Here is a 14779-nt window from a genome sequence, read left to right as displayed (position 1 = left end):
TCTATTGAGGTGGAAACTGCATTCAGGTATCTTGAGCTATTTTTAAGGAAATGCAATTATAAAATCTAAGGCTGTGGGAAACATTACAGGAAAAGTCAAGATAGGGAGATGGTGAGATTAGAAATTAGTGTCTTCCACTCTTTCTGAAAGAACAATGTCAGCAAACTTTTTAAATTAATAACTTTTAAAAGGACGTTTTATTGGACACCTATCATGTACCAGGAGCTGTAATATGTTCCTGACATCTATTGATTTGTTCCCTCACTACCACTCTCAAATGAGGTACTCGAGAAAGTATTCTGGAAAGGGCAATGTCAAGGACATTGCCTGAGTTCAGAGTGTTTACGATGTTTTCAAAGCATAAAAGGTGGAATTAGGTGATGGTTTGTGCAATTATTGAGAATAACATACCACTGCTCTTAGAATTTTCTTTTGAATGAGGCCCAGCAACTCTTATCTTTAACTGCATTATTGCTTAGTTATGTTCAACCACTAATGGGTAATCCATTCCACTACCACACTTGAATATTACAGAATTCCTCTGCAATTACTCAGCACAAAGACTCTGGAGAACATGAGTTAAATGGAGAAATATTTTATAATGGCAGCAGAGTGAAGGAGGGGCAGTTTCTGAACAGTTATACTGAAATAAGCCTTTGAATTCTATGAATTAAGATACATGTGGCTCATATGCCTTCTTCTTTCTAGCACTTGGGAAGGTTGTAGAAACATCACATTTTCAAATACCACCAGGATAAATATATAGTTTTAAATTATTTCACTGTGATCTCACTGAGAATATTACTGGTCTCTGGGCAGTCTGCTAAAATACAGTTTAAAGTATGAGTGGTACAGTAAGACACTTTTGAAGCAGTAGGACAACATGTGACCTGGAAGTTTTCTGCCAGTTTGATTACAGAGTTTCATTACAACGCTTTTGCTAAAACGCCTCATTTTTGTTTCTGTTGAAGGGCTCCCATAAAGCTTTCTGTGAGAAGCCTAAAGCTGACTTGAAAAGTCGAAGTTAACTCATTGGCGATAATGATTATTTAAATGGAGCTTCATATTGGCACGTAGGAGCCTCCTCCCTGCTGTCTCAATCTGCCTGTTCTTTTCTCTCTGCCTTTGATCTGCTTAGAAAGCTTTGAAGCTGCAGTCATCTTTTGATTTTGATGCGCTGCTCTCAAGCCATTGTTTGGTTCCTTGGAAAAGGCAAAAAGGCTTATGTGCTTTCTGTGCCTGCTTTTCTTTTTGGAAAGTTTACATGAGTTGTTTTAATGCTGATCTCCTCTACAAATCTCACTTTGAAGGCATGGGGGCCCCCTGTGAAGCAGGGATTAATGGCTGTGTGAAAGAAATTGTGCCCCTTAGGGGTTTCTGCTCCATAGGTTTCCTCTCTCTCTCTCTTTCTCACTCTTCCAGCTTCCCTTTCTTTCTTTTTTTTTTTTTAAACCTCAGTAGAAAAAAAATGCACATCAACTTTTTTATTTCAAGATTTATTTTATTTATTCCACCCCCTGTCTGCTCTCTTGTATCCATTTGCTGTGTGTTCTCTGTCCTTTGCATTCTCAGCAGCACTGGGAATCTGTCTCTTTTTGTCGCGTCATCTTGCTGCGTCAGCTCTCTGTGTGTATGGCACCACTCTTAGGCAGGCTGTGCTTTTTTGCGCAGGGCGGCTCTCCTTGTGGGATGCACTCCTTCTATGTGGGGCTCCCTTATGTGGGGGGGGGGCGCCCCTGCGTGGCATGGCACTCCTTGCATGTGGCAACATTGCGTGTGGGCCAGTTCACCACACAGGCCAGGAGGCCTTGGGTTTGAACCCTGGACCTCCAATATGGTAGGTGGATGCTCTATCAGTTGAGCCACGTCTGCTTCCCCAGATCAACTTTAAATCAATTATCATGATATCTTAGTATATTGAAGAGTGTCCCACTGAGGTAGAAAACAGCCCTGACCGAGGCTGGATTAAAACCAATTTTGAGGGGAAACGGACTTTGGCCCAGTGGTTAGGGCGTCCGTCTACCATATGGGAGGTCCGCGGTTCAAACCCCGGGCCTCCTTGACCCGTGTGGAGCTGGCCATGTGCAGCGCTGATGCGCGCAAGGAGTGCCGTGCCACGCAAGGGTGTCTCGCGCGTGGGGGAAGCCGCCCAGCGTGAAAAGAAAGTGCAGCCTGGAATGGCGCCGCCCACACTTCCCCTGCCGCTGACGACAACAGAAGCGGACAAAGAAACAAGAAGCAGCAAATAGACACCAAGAACAGACAACCAGGGGAGGGGGGGAAATTAAATAAATAATTAAATCTTTAAAAAAATAAAATAAAATAAAACCAATTTTGATAAGAGTGACAGAAATGGGGCTGCTGAAACCATTGGGTGCCTCGGCTCTTGAGAGGTAGGCAGTGTGAAGGAACACGTTACATTTTAGAGCAGTAGTTATAACGTGTGTTGTTATCAAATAGTCACAGTGTTGTGCATCAAATCATCTCCTCCAACAATATGATTTTTCCTAACATCTAAAGCCCATAATGAGATAGTTCCATGGGGAGAATAAAGCCTGATAACACTGTTAGGCTTCAAGGAAGCTAATCTGTATACTCTAGCGCCTACATACTTTTTAAAAAATCATTCCATTCATTAGTCAATTGGTTGAGCATTAATGGAGAATCTTGTATGCCTAAGTAAGAACCAGCCTGTCCTCATGCTCTGGCCAGTTTAATGGTGGATATATGAGGAAGGAGCGTCTGGTTGATACCCACGATGGCGTAATTGGACTCTTGCTAATTAAAGCCATCTATTTCCTCTTTCCTGCAAGAAAGCTGTAAGAACTCCTCTATCTGTGAGAGAGGGCATCCCCAGTGTTAAGCCTCCAGGAGAGAAGTCACTTCTCTTCACATTAAGAAGGAGCTGAGGTAGTTTATATATGGGATTGTGGCTGAAAAGGGTAGTTGAGGGATGGAAATGTCATTTGAAAGCAAGCTAGAGAATAATCTAGGGACTGAATAACACAGTCAATCCAGAGGTGTATGAGAATTATGGTTAATAATACAATTGCAAGAATGTCCTGTGAATTAATATGGATGTATGTCATTATTGCAGGGTGGTGGGAATGTGAGGAAACATGGGAAAATACAATTACTGTAATCTATGGGCTATAGTTAACAGCAATGCTATAATATTCTTGCACCAGTGCCAAAGATGTACTGTGTTAATAATTGAGGGTATGGGAAAAATATGCCAAATATTTGCTATGAATCATAGTTAGTGGTAATAGTCTGAGGATGATATCTCATAATCTGTAATAAATGTTTTCACAATGGTGTGGTGTGTTGGTGAAGGGGTGTTGTATGGGAATTGCACACATGTGCATTATTGTTTTATAAGTCCACAACTTCTGTAATAAAAATATGTTTTAAAAAAATTAAAAAGGAGCTAAGGTCAACTCTAGAGTGGGATTCTTTCCTCCTCTATGTGAGCAGATGAGTGGCAGGGTGTCTAGGAGATGGCTGTGTAGTGGGAGGTGGTCTTCTTGGGCCTTGCTCAAGCTGCAAACAGGGACCTTAGGGCATATAGATTCATGACTGTGAGCGTGCCTTTGCATTCCTCAGTTATAAGATGAGTGACTTTTGCAGACAAAGTCGCTGTTTGGGTTTGGACCTGCATCATGTACCTCTTTAACACGAACCCCAATCTCTCACCACTAGCTCCTTGGGTAAAGTGTTTTATGCAAATGCAAGCTTTGGCTAAGATGATTCAAACTATGTTGCCCCAAAAGCTTTTTGGACATATTTTTGGAAATTTGTCGTCTTTTTGTTTGCATAATTTTTCATAATTACAGTTAGAATAAATATAATGCAGTATTCCAAGACTATTAGTATTTAAGAACTAATTTAATAAAACAATGATAGCAACCACTTTCTAAAAAAAGCTGGATGTGACATAGGAGGAAAATTTTTCCGCCAAGAGGAAAATTGGTGGTCAGAAGGACTGAGCTGTGGCTGTAGCTCTGCCTCTAATGTTGAATTATTCTGGGAGAGGTGTATTTTTGCCTCTGCTTGCTTGTCTCCACGGGGTTACCAGCCTCTTCTGTTTCTTTCCTTACACAGCTGTTGGATGGAACAGGAAACAGTGTGTATGGATGCACTTTGGAAATAGTGTGGCTGTAGAGAAGTGTGCTATGAAATAAAATTGGAGTTGAATTATTAATAGAGAAAATAGCAATTGCATGTTAGTTGCTAGAAATTGGAGATAGATTTTGGTGTTTCAGAAATGGAAAAAAACGTGGAGTCTATCCAGTCAAGTTCTTTCATTTCTCTAATGAGGAAGTATGACTTACGGTCCCTCTACTGGGCAGGGGCAGCACTGGAGCTAGAGGAGAGCTTGAGTGATGATCAGCACTCTTACCACATGTGGCCTTCTTCAGCCTTGTGGCTCCTGGAATTTCCATCCATAAAAGAACGTGTTTCTTGGTTGTGCCAATAAAGCTCAGAATAGCAAACATCTAAGTAGCCACCATTTTTCTCCCCTGAATTGACCTTTGTTTTGTAGTTTTCTTTTTCTTTGACATAATTTCTAACTGTACTGCATGGGAGGCTAGGAAATTCAGTTTATCTGTGTCCTCAGAAAGGAGAGGAAATGGCCTTAGGGAACCGTCAGTCTTGACCACAGCAAAGCATGTGAATGGAGTGGTCAAGCAGTCATCTAGGAGCTCTTCTGTACTCCAGAGTCAGATAGTAATTAGTCAGCTCTTGTTTTAGAGTAAAGGAGGAAAAAATGGGGGTAGATTTGTGGCGAAGACATGATGGCAGTTGTTGATGTCACCCCGGGCAGGAGGGAGAGCCGCAAAGTCGTTCTTCCTGGCACCCCTGGAGAGGTAGATGGCTTGGCAGGGGCTGGGGAGGTCCACCTGCTTTTCTCCATTGCCCAGTCCACACACTCACACCTAAGGACGGAAGGACCAGGGTAGGGATATCTGATAGAGGCCCAAGGCGAGATGAGGACTTCAAAGAAACCCTGACAGGCAGTTCTATCTCTGGGGGATGATGCTGAGAGCAGAGAATGTTTTCTTTTCAGATGGGGGCACGCATCTTGGTCAGAGACTCCTGCCTTGGGATTGTAGGAGATTTTTTTCCCTTAATTGAGCTCAGATATGAGACTCAAGCTGAGATTTAATTACCCTTTACCTTTCAAATTCCTTAAAATAGTAACTATTTGCAGAGTACAGGCACATTCTGGTAAGCACTAATAATTTTCTCCAAGTTAATACCCAGCACAGACTTTCTTTGTAACTTTCCCATGTGCTATGCTTTTTCACTCTTGCAGCTATCTCTGCTGCATTTGTGACACTTCAGAAAAAAAATCTGTGTCCTGGACCAATATTTATAGTATAAGGGATTTTCGTCCCCTGCACTGTGGATTCTGATTCATGGATCACACTTTAATATACCTATTTTTAAATTTCAAATTCCTTGCTGCAATAGCATTTTAGGTACTTTGTTCATTTATATTTCTGCTGCTTTCTGTCTTCCTAGACCCCCTAACATGATGTTACTTGATTTTCACAGGTGAACTTGAAAAAGGTTATTACTTCTATAGCAAGAAAACCATTAGAGGTGTCTTCTCTTGGATAAAGGGAGTGTGTGCGTGTGCGCGTGCGCACGCACGTGTTGTAGTTCTACACGTGTGCCTGCATTTTGCCGATGTGACTAAGGGGCATAGGAGACATCAGAAAATCAATTCCTAGATGCCATGTCATAGCTTGTATTTGGAGAAGGAGGGTAGGCTGCATCCTTTCTAGAATGCAGTAACTCTAGAGTTCAGTGGATATCTCTAGGGTCTTGGCAAGGAAGTCTTTCGCTTTCCTGTTACTTTAGTTTCACCCCAGAAACTAATTATAATAAGAGTGTCTTTAGTGTGCTGCATAAGAGAACAAGGGCAAACAGGTGGCTTTCTTGTCAAGACCCTGTTCCCCAGCTGTTCCAGGGCAGGTCACATGGCCAAGTGACATGGACTCCTGCTAGTACCCAGGCAGTGTCAAGCAAAGATTGTTCACTTATGTTCCAAGCCTCCTCTATGAATGGATTCCATGTTGTATTCATGATGGACACAGCCATGCACACTTATGCCGGTCCAGGCATGAAGGGAAACAAAGACAGGACTGTGCCCAGAGTCATGGCAGGGATTTTTGTTGCCTCCTTATCATTCCTACAAGGATGAATGACAGTCCAGAGCTTGGCCTGAGGAGCCCAGTCATCCATAGACTTCAACCTTGGAGCACACAAATTCAACTCCTTATGCCATAATCAAAGGTGTGGGAAGAGGAAGAAGAGTTTCCCATTCTCAGTTGCCGTCCATCACAATCTCAGGCTGTGTGTAGGAACATCTGGGGAGTAAGAGAAGTTCCTGGGAAAGAAGTGAGAGACCAAGTGTCCTGGGCCACATCACATGCCGCCCACTTGTAATTCATCCTTATTGTGAACACACTTGGCAGTATTTCAGATGTACTCTGGGGCCAAATGCATATCCTCAGCTACAGATATTTTTGCTCTTTTCACATATATATTGATTTGGTTCCAAACAGCATTCCAGTGATATTGTTATGGTAGTATTATGGTTGTTTTATTCATTAAAAACGTTAGGATGACTTTCAAATATTTATGAGGTCATTGGAATTGATGCCTCACAACTGAGGTGATTTGGACTGAAAACTGTATTTGAATGAGCATGTAATAGTTTCAAGGTGTAACCCATGAGTCATCATTGACTGAGCTCCTACTTCTGTTCCCCAGGAAAAGACCTGGAGACTAAGCTTTAAGTGGGAAGGTGGTCTCAGAAAACAGTGGGAGGTGGGTGGGAAAGTGAGAAGAGAAGGTAAGGCAGTCACAGAAGTGTATGTGATTAAGCCAGGTCCCACTCGGAAAAACTGGAGCTTACTGCACCATGGAAATTATAGGAGGGGAGGCCATATAAAATATGCTCCGCCATGGCACTCCACCTAGGGAGCTCTAGGATATTTCTACATCAACTTCCATCAGTCATGGAGACCTCTCTAGTCACTAGAGAGATGCCTCAGGTAATTAGAAGTCAGGCTCTTGGCATCTCATAGCAAGTCCAAGGGGATATAGATGAGGCACCAACAGCTTCCACTACCATTCACTGTAGTATGTCCCTGAATTTAGAGTTTAAAAGAAAAATAAAAACACCATAGAATAAGTACTAAATTCGGGAAGCAATTCTCTATGGTCTATTGTATTTCCACATGTCTTGTGTAAAATACAGAGAATGTCATTTTATTTCAGACTTTTCAGGAATGCTTATGCAGAGAACAAACTTGGATGGTAGAGGTCATATTTACCTCTGGATTAGAGGGTGGATTTGCTTTTTCCAGGATAATAAAAATGATGTCTCTCATCAGGGCAAAGTCCCGACAGGCTTACTAGCCATTAGGAAAGATTCCAGTTCCATAAGCTCTCATTTCCTCTCCTGTAGTGCAGCACACTGCAGATGCAGCTGACCTTGTCTAGTGGGAATTGAGGCTTGGGAACTGGGCACAAACGGTGATCCTCTGGCTGTTGCTCTGAGTGATAAAGTCCTTTTCCTCTGACCCAGGGGTCTCGTCTTTTCCGCCAGCCTCCACAGACCTGTGGCTGCCTAACATATTAGCTTGCAAGTTATGTAAAATCTCAGACCCTTTACAGTTCCTGACACTTGCATGCACCGTGCTCGAATGATCTCATTCAAGCCTCACAATATTATTAGTATCATCCACATTTTACACCTAAGGAAATGAGACTGAGGGAGATTAAACAATGTGCCCAAGGTCACTGAGCTGGTAAGTAAGGACGCCAACATCCACACGCGGAGTGCTAAGACTTCAACACTGTGTTCTCAGCCCAGCAGCCACTGAATATTACCTTTGTGAGGTAGGGCAGTGTGCAGGGAGGGAGCTGGGTGTTGTAGAGAAGTGAGGGCCATCCAGGATGTTGGGGAGGCCTTGGGAGGTCTTGGAGAAAGACCTCAACCTAGGGTAGAAGGTTCTTGACACAGTAGTGAGAAAGAATTCAAGGACTAGTCAGATAATAGCAAGGGTATTTAATGCAAAGTGAAAGTACACACTCAGCTTGTATGGGTTGTATCTGCTGGAGCTAAGGTGCTACTTTAACGAGGCTGGGCTCCTTCCTTTCCCCACCATGTAAATGAGGACTTGTAATTTCTCAGTGGTTCTGCCTTACGCAAAAGAGGGAGTGAAGCTCCCAGTTTAGTGGGGACTGTCCAGGGGAAGGGTTGGCGAAGCATGCAGTGGTTGGGTGATGGGTGGGTCTCCCCTCATCTGGTATCTTGTGGCACCAGGCCTTGGGCCGGTGCTTCTTCACAGTGGCTAGGGTCTAACTCATGGTGATTTTCCATTGGTCCTCCTCTGCCACTGAGTTGTCTCTTTCCTACTTCATCTATGGCTTGAAGGATTGTCTTAGGGAGGGAAGGATGAAGTGGGCCAGGGCACAGAGGGCTTCGAATGACAGTGCTTGACTTAGTAGGCACAGAGCAGTGGCAGGAATTATTTAGTGATGTTATATAACTTAAGAAATGCTGAAACTTAATCTTTTTTCCAAGTTGGCACAGCACAGAGTTCATTATCACTGCTTCTCAAACCAGGTCTTGAATGATGAATAAGCTCTGAGCAGACAGGAAGGTTGAAGGGAGGGCATTTCAGGTGAGGTAAACATTAGGAAGAACAAAATGGTTTGGTTCTTTCAGAGTTTGTAAATCTCTCTCTTCTCTCTCTTCATTCATCTCTCTCTCTTTGTAAAATCTTTAAAAAAACTGTAGTCTTATACTAAGAATTAAAACCAGTTTGAGTCCAACTGCTGGAAGGTCCACTCTTTTCCCTCTACAGGCTTATTTTTGCTGCATGTAGACGAAACAAGTATATATTTATCAGATGTTTACCAATGTTTTCCGTGGTGCTTTTTAAAACTTTAAATTTTTGAGCAGGCACAGAAGCTACATATTGAAGTTTTGGCAAGGAGGAACAGATAAAAGTGTCAGGGTTGGGGATTGGGCCCTCGAATTCCAACCCTGTATCTGTGATCCCACCTTGCTTCCATCAGAAGAGAGCCCACTCAGACAGGGGATTGAGCGTTGGCCCAGTTTTTTTGAGCCAGTTGCCTGGGAAAGCGGAAACCTCGAGCAACTTTTGTTAGTCATACATTGGGTCTCACTTGGTCTCAGAACAAAGGAAGCAAGAGTGTTTGGGCATGGGTGGGGCGCATCCCTGCCCAAGGCCAGAGTGGAACTGTACCTGCGGCATGAGTTGTGTGGGAAGGATGTGCTGTCAAAACATCCCTCCCTTACAATTTCTGGTGTTTCTTCAGTGCTAGCTCTCTTTGGGCAAGGGAAATGCCTCTGAGAGGAGAAGGGACTTTACACCTGGTGTACTTCCACTTCATTAGCTTCCTTTCCTCCTCATTCCTCAGTCAGCCCATGTGCTGAAGGGAGGGAAGTTTAACGGAGGCCTGAGACCCTGTGACCAGGGTGCAGGACAGGGTTCAGTTTGGCACTGGAGCATCTGGGATGGTGTTCACACTTCTTGGGACCATGCACTTTGGTGGGCTCTTTGTAGAGGTGAGCATGCTGGATTTTCTCAACAGACCCTCCAAAGACAGTGATCTTTCTCCCAGTGTGCAGATGACCAGTTGAGCTTGGAAAAGTTGTGACTTTCTCAAGGCACTCTGGACCCGCTTTTTCCCTGGAGTGGTGACTTTCCTAATATGGTAAGAGGAGCAGGAACACCTGAAAGGTGGGCAGTAAAAGCAGTGTCTGGCCTGGCCCTCGTCCTCTGTGAGGAAGGACACTTATTAAGCTTTATTCTAGGCGCCACGTGGGACTCTCTTACATCTCTACTCGTTTAATCCTCGTGACAAATCTCTGATGTGTTATTTCTATTTTCCTATGAGAAAACACAACTTCTGAGAGGGTAAATAATTTCTTTAAGGTCACAAAGCCAAAATGTGCTAGAAACTTGGATGAGAATGTAGATTTATGTGACTCAGGAAAAAACAATGTTGGCCAACTGAAGTGCCTAGAGCTGGGAACAGAAGGAGGAGGTTGGCAACAGAGGGATGGATGAAAAATTCAGTGATCAAAAAAATCAAAACAAAATTCAATGATCAGCTTAAAGAGCCATTAAAAAATGACAGAAGATGTGGCTATAAATAGAACTCTCAAATATAGCACATTGATGTTTGTGGTAAAGGGCAAACAGGCAAGCATTCTATTTATTTGTGTTGGAAGTTGTATAAAATACTAGAAACACATGCTGGAGCTATTTTCTCTCACTTGCTCTCTTGGAGGGCACATGTGGTAATGACATCATCAAGGTTTCAATGAATGTGACCCAAATATGCATGAAGCATCAGGGCTTCCAGGGACTGCCTGGAAGAGCTGCAACCTGGCCACAAGGCAGGGTGGTGCAGCAGGCAATGGAAAATTCCAGGCCACATGGAAAGTTGCGTATCTGGCACAAAGCATAGCACAACTGAAGAGCTTGGGCAGCAGGCACTGTTGATTTGAGGAGGTGGGCAAGAATGGGGGCATAGAAAAACCACTGGTTAAGGTCTGAATCACCTTGTCTTTAAGGCTCTCGTTTCTTGGAGAACGAAACTACCAGAAGGAACAGGAATCTGCAATTTAACAAGCCCCATGAGCAATTCTTTGACACATGAAATTTTGAGAAACCTTGATGAGGCAAAATACACTGGTCATCTGGAAAGAGGTTTCAGTCTAATGTAGGTATGCCCAGCAAGGAACATAAAAGTACCACTTATTAAATAGTAAGGTTAGGTACTGAACTAGGCATTTGAGTTTTGTGTAATTTTCTAAACAAAACTGATGTGGTAAGAATAGCCATCTATATTCCACACACAAGGAGTCTGATGTCAAGCGGGTAAGTAGTAGGTCGCAAGATTACCCAGGTCTCCTGGAGGCAGGAAGGGAGAGAGACTTGGCTGGCCAGAAACACCCAGTGTGGTGGGGGTGGGACAGGTTGAGGAGCCCTGGGTACTGGCCTGGGGCGGGGCACTGGCCTGGGACTCAACACTGGCAGCCCCTAGGAAGAAAGGGAAGAACACATCTTAGAGGAAATGGACTAGAGTCCAGCTGTTAAGATAAAGTCTGAGAACAAAGGACTCAGCTACGACATTGGAATTTGTAATTTGTTTTAATCAAGCAGTGAGGCAGAATCCAGGTTGTAGAAAATACAGGTTCTGAGCAATAAAACTGATTTGTTGCTTTTCCCAAGCTACTAAATTAGGATTTGTGAAATTCCCCATTACTTTGGAGGTAGAAGAATAATTGCGAACCCATCGTGGCAAGTTTGAAAGCTTTAGCGGAGAAATAGGTGGAGAAGGTGTAGGAATTGGAAATGTGGGGACAATTAGCCAAGCCCCACTTCTTAAAGTGCTGTTACTGGGACTCTAAAAAGTAAGGAATTCTTCGGCTTTAGCTCTTCTTAATCACTTTTTAAAAATCAAGGGACCCCAAGGATATTCCTGTAGTGTTGATATGTAGGTGAAATGAAACTGACCTGTACAGGCCCACAGAATTTTAGCCTGAGTTACAATTCCCTTGGGTTAGCTTTCCCCAGAGATGGAGATTCACTCTCCTGAGAGTCTGGACATTCTTGGATCTAGAAATGATGATGTCTTTCAACTCCTGGATAAAGGGGCTAGACAGCTCCAACCCAAACTTAGCCCATCTGATGGGATTCAAGAACTCAATTCAAGTACAGTCATAGAAAGCCAAGGGCCCAAACAGAGAGAAGCCACAATCCTATGCGGACAATTTATTAGAGGCTGATAGTGATCTGGGAATAAGTCAGTCGCTGGGCATGGATAAGGAAATTCCATCTTTAATTCTTCAGTTGGCTAGAGAATTGTGCATAATTTTGCCTGTTTGTATATAATTATCAGTTGTCTCAAGGCTGGAGTCATTTTTCTCTTTTCTCCACAATTCCAGCCTTTTCCTTTGTTGTGTCAACATGTCACTGGATGGGTTGGAAAAAGAACCAATTTTCAGGTAGTTGTGTTTTCTCTGTGGCACTTTTTGATTGGTTGTTGGACATTGTGTGGATACTTGGTGGGGAATTATGAATTTAGCCATGATAAATTTAGATTGAAATGTAAGCTCCTATAAATCAAATGCCTCAAATACCTTATACCACTTGAGAATTCAGTACAGAATAGATAACTTTCTACAAAAGATGAAAACTGTTGGGTATATTTGTGATTAACACAAAGGCTTCAAGGCTCATGTTAAGAGGTACTTTTCTCTTTTATAAATGAAAATTAAAAGAGAAATATAATCAAGTATATTCAGTATTAATACTTAAAAGTGGTGATTCAAATAAATTGAAACGTAAATAAGGAAAATTCTCTGACATTTTCTGTAAAATTTATATTATAGATACACATGGGAAATGTATATAAGGGTCTTTTCTAGAATTTATCTGAATGTCGTGAATGGACATTTTTAGACTGTTTATTCACATTTATGACTGTATCATGGTATCTTAACCATGTCTCATGTTAAGTCATTTAATAATATTTTTTCAAGTATCTGTTGATTAATTGCTGTTGAGTGATCTCAAGCCACTGATTTCTTTATTTTATTTTAATTTATTTTTAACTTTTTAAAATTAAAGTTAATAGATCACAAAGAACGTTACATTATAAAACATAAGAGGTTTCCATATAATCCACTCCTCAACCCCCCATCGTTTTTGTAAATTGTATTTATTTGAAGATATATACATCACAAAAAATGTTACATTGAAAAACCTAAGAGGTTCCCATATACCTCCCATACCCCACCCCACTCCTCCCACACCAACAACCTCTCCCATCATTGTGGCACTCACATGGCACTCGGTGAACATATTTTGGAGCCCTGCTGCACCACAGGGATAATAGTTTACTCTGTAGTTCACACTCTCCCCCAGTACATTCAGTGCATTATGGCAGGATATATAAAGTCTAGCATCTGACCTTGCAATATCATTTAGGACAACTCAAGGGTCCCAAAAAATGCCCCCACATCACATCTCTTCTACCCTCTTCCTGCCCTCAGCAACTACTGTGGCCACTTTCTCCACCTCAATGCTACAATTTCTTCTCTTACTAGTCCTAGTAGTTTTATAGTAGAATATCAATAAGTCTACTCTAATCCATATTTTAGTCCTCCATTCTGTGGATCCTGGGATGGTGATGTCCATTTCACCTCTATATCAAGAGGGGACTTAGATTTCACACGGATGATGGATGCAATTCTCCTGCTTGTAGTTGTAGGCACTCTTGATTCCCTGGTGTGGTGGTTGACCATCTTTACCTCCCTGTTAGCTGACCTGGGTAAAGCCAATGAACCAGAGAGTAGGAGTCACCACTCTGCTGAAGCTCAGGGTCCCGCTAGCACATGGGCAGTCCAGAGATTTCAAGTACCCTGAGTATACACCATCCCTAGCGCCAACCACAGGTTCAGTAAAAGTGACAGAAGAGGCATGTGTAGAAAGGTCAGATCTGAGTCCACCTCCATCATACTCAGGAGCACAAATTCCAAGTAGGGCCCTCTGACGTGGCACAGAACTCCCAAGTCCATCTGCCATGACCATATATATACCCTGTGGGTTTCTGTAACCTTCAAGAGAACCAGTACCTGGGGTTGTATCTACTTTGTTTTTTTCTGGGGTCCTTCTGAGGTGTGTGTAAGTGAAACCCCTCTGATAACCTCCTGACTCTTTTTTGAAGACTCTTTTAGCCATATAAACTCATTTGTCTTTGCCATTTCCTCCTTTTAGTCAAGGTCAGAAAGCAGTTTTTAACACGTGATCCTACATGTAGGCTGAGATAGTCTGCTGATCTGAGCTGACCCTTTTGTTGAAGGTCTCTTTCTAGTTGCGTCACCAGTTAGTGATGGGTAGTAATTAAAGCCACTGATTTCTCATCCACCAGTTTGTCTTCCTTACAAAAAAAGACAAAATTTGATTCAAATCTAAAACCCAGCCAAATAATTCATGGAGTTTCTCAAATGGATTAAATATAGTTTGTTTTATCAATGAACATTTTTGGAATTAATTGGATTATAAAATTATTAAAAATTGGGAGTTTAAACCAACTACCAGTACTGTTGAAACTGATCAAAAATACATTCTTTCCTCCCGGTGCATCTTTAAAGCCAATTCTTGAGTTCACTGGAGTTTCAGAGTTTTATTGGTTTTGTAAGCATTGGAGCACAGTGGCCTCAGGGCCCCAAACTGCCTCCTGGATCTGCATAAATTCTAGTATTTTATAAGATCAGGATGCTAATGATTAGTTGGGGTAGAGTTTGCACAAGTTCTTGCATTAATAAACATTAAGAGGTTGAACCAGGATGGGGTGGGGGTGGGGGTGAGTTATAAGGGTGCAACCATGATCAGAGTTCAAGACATCAGGAGAGGGGGCTACCTAAAAGAGAGGTCAGCTACAAGGTTTTTCTTATGGGTATCAATCAGAGGAAGATGGAGTGGTCATTCCATCAATAGAAATGTTCATATATAAAGGTGAGAACTGGCGTCGTCATTGCAATGGCAGGTTTTAGTTGGAAATGGCCACATACAAAGGGGGAAGTCAGTCTGGCCACTTTCAGTAATTTCAGATATTAACCATTTGGCTAATTTAAAAGCATCTATATAATATTTCAGTAATCATAATTATGCTAATTCTTAATCTTTGGTTACTGTCAGTTAACAGATTT

The 14779-nt window shown here is 42.3% G+C and overlaps 1 protein-coding gene across 2 annotated transcripts in view; it reads left to right on the top strand.

Annotated features, from left to right (window-relative positions):
• The window catches only part of LOC101445075 (anosmin-1), an 808672-nt gene that overhangs the window by 195645 nt on the left and 598248 nt on the right, over nt 1–14779 (top strand). The window lies entirely within an intron of this gene.

The sequence above is a fragment of the Dasypus novemcinctus genome, chromosome Y (assembly GCF_030445035.2).
Source record: "Dasypus novemcinctus isolate mDasNov1 chromosome Y, mDasNov1.1.hap2, whole genome shotgun sequence".
Lineage (NCBI taxonomy): Eukaryota > Metazoa > Chordata > Mammalia > Cingulata > Dasypodidae > Dasypus > Dasypus novemcinctus.
Note: the sequence above shows the minus strand (reverse complement) of the source record. Positions and strands in the feature narration are given on the sequence as shown.